Here is a 6,724-nt window from a genome sequence, read left to right as displayed (position 1 = left end):
GAAGATCCTCATCAGTTCTTAGCTGAATTCTTGCAAATCTGTGACACAGTCAAGACTAATGGGGTTGACCCTGAGGTCTATAGACTGATGCTATTCTCTTTTGCTGTAAGAGACAGAGCTAGAATATGGTTGGACTCTCAACCTAAAGAAAGCCTGGACTCTTGGGAAAAGCTAGTCAATGCCTTCTTGGCAAAGTTCTTTCCACCCCAAAGATGGAGTAAGCTTAGAGTGGAAGTCCAAACCTTCAGACAGAAGGATGGAGAATCCCTCTATGAAGCTTGGGAAAGATACAAACAATTAATCAGAAAATGTCCTTCTGACATGCTTTCTGAATGGAGCATCATAGGTATTTTCTATGATGGTCTCTCTGAACTGTCCAAGATGTCTTTGGATAGCTCTGCTGGAGGATCTCTTCATCTGAAGAAGACGCCTACAGAAGCTCAAGAGCTCATTGAAACGGTTGCAAATAACCAATTCATGTACACTTCTGAAAGGAATCCTGTGAACAATGGGACAAGTCAGAAGAAAGGAGTTCTTGAGATTGATGCTCTGAATGCCATATTGGCTCAGAACAAGATATTGACTCAACAAGTCAATTTGATTTCTCAAAGTCTGTCTGGAATGCAAAATGCACCAAGCCGTACTAAGGATGCTTCATCTGAAGAAGAAGCTTATGATCCTGAGAACCCTTCAATGGAAGAGGTGAACTACCTAGGAGAACCCTATGGTAACACCTATAATTCTTCATGGAGAAATCACCCAAATCTCTCATGGAAGAATCAAGAGAGACCTCAACAAGGTTTCAATAATAATGGTGGAAGAAACAGGTTTAACAATAGCAAACCTTTTCCATCATCTTCTCAGCAACAGACAGAGAATCCTAAGCAGAACCCCTCTGACTTAGCAACCATGGTCTCTGATCTAATTAAAACCACTCAAAGTTTCATGAATGAAACAAGGTCCTCCATTAGAAATTTGGAAGGACAAGTGGGACAGCTGAGCAAGAAAGTTACTGAACTCCCTCCAAGTACTCTCCCAAGCAACACAGAAGAAAATCCAAAAGGAGAGTGCAAAGCCATCAATATGGCCGAATTTGGAGAGGAAGGGGAGGAAGTGAACGCCACTGAGGAAGACCTCAGTGGGCGTGCACTAGCCTCCAATGAGTTCCCCAATGAGGAACCATGGGAATCTGAGGCTCAAAATGAGACCATAGAGATTCCATTGGACTTACTTCTGCCTTTCATGAGCTCTGATGAGTATTCTTCCTCTGAAGAGGATGAGTATGTCACTGAAGAGCAAGTTGCTAAATACCTTGGAGCAATCATGAAGCTAAATGACAAGTTATTTGGAAATGAGACTTGGGAGGATGAACCTCCTTTGCTCACCAAAGAACTGGATGACTTGTCTAGGCAGAAATTACCTCATAAGAGACAAGATCCTGGGAAGTTTTCCATACCTTGTACCATAGGCACCATGACCTTCAAGAAGGCTCTGTGTGACTTAGGGTCAAGTGTAAACCTCATGCCTCTCTCTGTAATGGAGAAGCTGGGGTTCTTTGAGGTACAAGCTGCAAGAATCTCACTAGAGATGGCAGACAACTCAAGAAAACAAGCTCATGGACTTGTAGAGAATGTTTTGGTAAAAGTTGAAGACCATTACATCCCTACTGATTTCATAGTCCTAGAGACTGGGAAGTGCATGGATGAATCCATCATCCTTGGCAGACCCTTCCTAGCCACAGCAAAGGCTGTGATTGATGTTGATGGAGGTGAACTGATCATTCAAGTGAATGAAAAATCCTTGGTGTTTAAGGCTCAAGGATACCCCTCTATCACCATGGAGAGGAAGCATGAAGAGCTTCTCTCAATTCAGAGACAAACAGAGCCCCCACAGTCAAACTCTAAGTTTGGTGTTGGGAGGCCACAACCAAACTCTAAGTTTGGTGTTGAACCCCCACATTCAAACTCTAAGTTTGGTGTTGGGAGGTTTCAACATTGCTCTGATCATTTGTGAGGCTCCATGAGAGTCCTCTGTCAAGCTAATGACATTAAAGAAGCGCTCTTTGGGAGGCAACCCAATGTTTTATAATTAACTATTTCCTTTTGTTATTTTATCTTTTTTGTAGGTTGATGATCATAAGAAGTCACAAAATCCATTGAAAAAGCAAAAACAGAATGAAAAACAGGAAGAAAAACAGCACACCCTGGAGGAAGAACTCACTGGCGTTTAAACGCCAGTGAGGGTAGCAGTTGGGCGTTTAACGCCCAGTCTGGCACCATTCTGGGCGTTTAACGCCAGAAAGGGGCACCAGACTGGCGTTAAACGCCAGGAAGGGGCAAGAACCTGGCGTTAAACGCCAGGAATGGGCACCAACCCGGCGTTTAACGCCAGAAATGGCTCAAAACGTGATTTTGAGTACCATTTGGTGCAGGGATGACTTTTCCTTGACACCTAAGGATCTGTGGACCCCACAGGATCCCCACCAACCCACCACACTCTCTCTTCTTCTTCACCCATTCACCAAACACCTCAATACCTCTTCCCCATAAACCCTTCTTCACTCCTTCATTTTCACACCACCTAAACACCACTTCTCCCCCTCTTTGGCCGAACACAAAGCCATCTCCCTCTCCCCCATTTCTTATTCTTCTACTCTCTTCTTTCTTCTTTTGCTCGAGGACGAGCAAACCTTTTAAGTTTGGTGTGGTAAAAGCATTGCTTTTTGTTTTTCCATAACCATTTATGGCATCCAAAGCCGGTTCAACTGAGAAGGCATGACCTCAAGCCCATCACTAAGAAGAAGATGGAGCAAACAAGAGACCCCTCTCATCAAGAAATCCCTGAGATACCTCAAGGGATGCACTTTCCTCCACAAGACTATTGGGAGCAACTGAACACCTCCCTAGGAGAATTGAGTTCCAACATGGGACAACTAAGGGTGGAGCACCAAGAACATTCCATCCTCCTCCTCAAAGAATCATGAGAGAGGAGCAACAAAGACAAGGAAGAGACATTAAGGAGCTCAAGCACTCCATAGGACCTTCAAGAGAAAGGAAGAGCCGCCATCACTAAGGTGGACCCGTTCCTTGATTTCCTTGTTCTTTATTCTTCTGTTTTTCGAAATTTTCATGCTTATGTTTATCTATGTTTGTGTCTTATGATCATTAGTGTCTTAGTGTCTATGCCTTAAAGCTATGAATATGAATCCATCACCTTTCTTAAATGAAAACTGTTTTTATTACAAAAGAACAAGAAGTACAGGATTTCAAATTCATCTTTAAAACTAGCTTAATTAGTTTGATGTGGTGGCAACACTTTTGTTCTCTGAATGTATGCTTGAAGAGTGCATATGTCTTTTGAATTTGTTGTTCATGAATGTTAAAGTTGTTGGCTCTTGAAAGAATGATGAAAAAGGAGACATGTTACTGAAGATCTGAAAAATCATAAAAATGATTCTTGAAGCAAGAAAAAGCAGTGAATACAAAAAAAACAAAAAAAAAAGAAGGAGAAAAACGAAAAAAAAAGGGGAGAAAAAGAAAAAAAAAGAAAGAAATAAAGCTGTGATCCAAGGCAAAAAGAGTGTGCTTAAGAACCCTGGACACCTCTAATTGGGGACTTTAGCAAAGCTGAGTCACAATCTGAAAAGGTTCACCCAATTATGTGTCTGTGGCATGTATGTATCCGGTGGTAATACTGGAAGACAGAGTGCTTTGGGCCACGGCCAAGACTCAATAAGTAGCTATGTTCAAGAATCATCATACTTAACTAGGAGAATCAATAACACTATCTGGATTCTGAGTTCCTAAAGAAGCCAATCATTCTGAATTTCAAAGAATAAAGTGAGATGCCAAAACTGTTTGGAGGCAAAAAGCTACTAGTCCCGCTCATCTAATTTGGAGCTAAGTTTCATTGATAGTTTGGAGTCTATAGTATATTCTCTTCTTTTTATCTTATTTGTTTTTCAGTTGCTTGGGGACAAGCAACAATTTAAGTTTGGTGTTGTGATGAGCGGATAATTTGTACGCTTTTTGGCATTGTTTTTAGTATGTTTTTAGTATCTTTTAGTTAGTTTTTATTATATTTTTATTAGTTTTTAGTTAAAATTCACTTTTCTGGACTTTACTATGAGTTTATGTGTTTTTCTGTGATTTCAGGTATTTTCTGGCTGAAATTGAGGGACCTGAGCAAAAATCTGATCCAGAGACTCAAAAGGACTGCAGATGCTGTTGGATTCTGACCTCCCTGCACTCAAAGTGGATTTTCTGGAGCTACAGAAGCCCAATTGGCGCGCTCTCAACGGCGTTGGAAAATAGACATCCTGGGCTTTCCAGAAATATATAATAGTCCATACTTTGCCCAAGATTTGATGGCCCAAACCGGCGTTCAAAGTCACCTACAGAAATTCCAGCGTTAAACGCCGGAACTGGCACCTAATTAGGAGTTAAACGCCCAAACTGGCATAAAAGCTGGCGTTTAACTCCAAGAGAAGTCTCTACACGAAAATGCTTCATTGCTCAGCCCAAGCACACACCAAGTGGGCCCGGAAGTGGATTTTTATGTCATTTACTTATCTCTGTACACCCTAGACTACTAGTTCTCTATAAGTAGGACCTTTTACTATTGTATTTTCATCTTGGTTCTTCTGGTTCCCTCTCTGGGGCCGAAACCAATGATCACTTTTGTTCTTATATATTTTTAACGGTGGAGTTTCTACACACCATAGATTAAGGTGTGGAGCTCTGCTGTACCTCGAGTATTAATGCAATTACTATTGTTCTTCCATTCAATTCCGCTTGTTCTTGTTCCAAGATATCACTTGTTCTTCAATCTGATGAAGGTGATGATTGACACTCATCATCATTCTCACCTATGAACAAGGTGACTGACAACCATTCTTGTTCTACAAGCATCCGAGGCTTAGTGAATATCTCTTGGATTTCTGATTGCATGATGCATGGTTGATCGCCTGACAACCGAGTGCTCGCCTGACAAACGAGCCAACCATTCCGTGAGATCAGAGTCTTCGTGGTATAGGCAAGAACTGATGGCGGCATTCAAGAGAATCCGGAAGGTCTAACCTTGTCTGTGGTATTCTGAGTAGGATTCAATGATTGAATGACTGTGACGTGCTTCAAACCTGTAACCTACTGGGCATTAGTGACAGACGCAAAAGAGTGATTCTATTCCGGTAGGGGAGGGAACCAAACCGGTGATTGGCAGCACTGTGACAAGAGTGCGTGCATTAGCTTTCACTGCGTGGATGGGAGGTAGCTGCTGACAACAGTGAAACCCTATACGAGCTTGCCATGGAAAGGAGTAAGAAGGATTGGAAGAAGGCAGCAGGAAAGCAGAGAGACGGAAGGGAAGGCATCTTCATACGCTTGTCTGAAGCTCTTACACCAATGATATACATAAGTATCACTATCTTTATCTTTATATTATTTTCGTTCATCATCATATACATTTGAGTCTGCCTGACTGAGATGTACAAGATGACCATAGCTTGCTTCATACCAACAATCTCCGTGGGATCGACCCTTACTCACGTAAGGTATTACTTGGACGACCCAGTGCACTTGCTGGTTAGTTGTGCGAAGTTGTAGTGATCACCATTTCGCGCACCAGTTGCCTCCTAACAAGCGCTTCTTTAACATCACTAGTTTAACGGTTAGCTCCTTTACGAAGATAGATAAGGGCTCAAAATTTCATCCTTTACAGTGAACTTCTTGCCTGTGCTCTCATGGATGAGCTCTACATGCTCTAGAGACAGGATCTTATTCACAGTGTGTGGAATGACTGGATTGTCAGTGAAGACAACTCTCCTTCTAGGTGAGAGGCCTTCAGTGGGGATCTTTTTGTCCCTCCAGCCTTTAGGTACCTTTTTCTTAGTACCTTTATTCTCAGTGCTTGATGATGGCCACTGGTGGACGAAATTGTGATTCATTCTTTTTACTTCAACAATCCCAGGTAATGGCTCCAAAAACTTGGTGTCAATGCCATGGTTCACAACTTCGCACAACTAACCAGCAAGTGCACTGGGTCGTCCAAGTAATACCTTACGTGAGTAAGGGTCGATCCCACGGAGATTGTTGGTATGAAGCAAGCTATGGTCATCTTGTAAATCTCAGTCAGGCTTATCCATGTGGTTATGGGAGATTAGATAATTAAAAGATAAATAAAATAGGATAGAAATACTTATGTAATTCAATGGTGGGAATTTCAGATAGGCGTATGAAGATGCTGTGCTCCTCTTGAATCTCTGCTTTCCTGCTGCTTTCATCCAATTCTTCTTACTCCTTTCCATGGCAAGCTGTTTGTAGGGCATCACCGTTGTCAATGGCTACATCCCATCTTCTCAGTGAAAAAGGTCCAAATGCTCTGTCACGGCACGGCTAATCATCTGTCGGTTCTCAATCAGGTTGGAATAGAATCCCTTGATTCTTTTGCGTTTGTCATCACGCCCAGCCTTCAGGAGTTTGAAGCTCGTCACATTCATTCAATCCCAGAATCCTACTCGGAATACCATAGACAAGGTTTAGACTTTCCGGATTCTCAAGAATGCTGCCATCAATTCTAGCTTATACCACGAAGATTCTGTTGGGGAATCTAAGAGATATGCGCCCGGCCTAAGGTAGAACGGAAGTGGTTGTCAGTCACGCGCGTTCATAGGTGAGAATGATGATGAGTGTCACGGATCATGACATTCATCAAGGTGAAGTGCAAC

General features: G+C 42.2%; 1 non-coding gene across 1 annotated transcript; it reads right to left on the bottom strand.

The window, feature by feature from the left end:
- Positions 1-219: 219 nt before the first annotated feature.
- On the bottom strand, positions 220-327 carry LOC130964771 (small nucleolar RNA R71). The gene has a single exon (XR_009080845.1). It is a non-coding gene; the product is annotated as a small nucleolar RNA R71 (small nucleolar RNA).
- Positions 328-6,724: the final 6,397 nt, after the last annotated feature.

This window comes from Arachis stenosperma, chromosome 2 (assembly GCF_014773155.1).
Source record: "Arachis stenosperma cultivar V10309 chromosome 2, arast.V10309.gnm1.PFL2, whole genome shotgun sequence".
NCBI lineage: Eukaryota > Viridiplantae > Streptophyta > Magnoliopsida > Fabales > Fabaceae > Arachis > Arachis stenosperma.
Note: the sequence above shows the minus strand (reverse complement) of the source record. Positions and strands in the feature narration are given on the sequence as shown.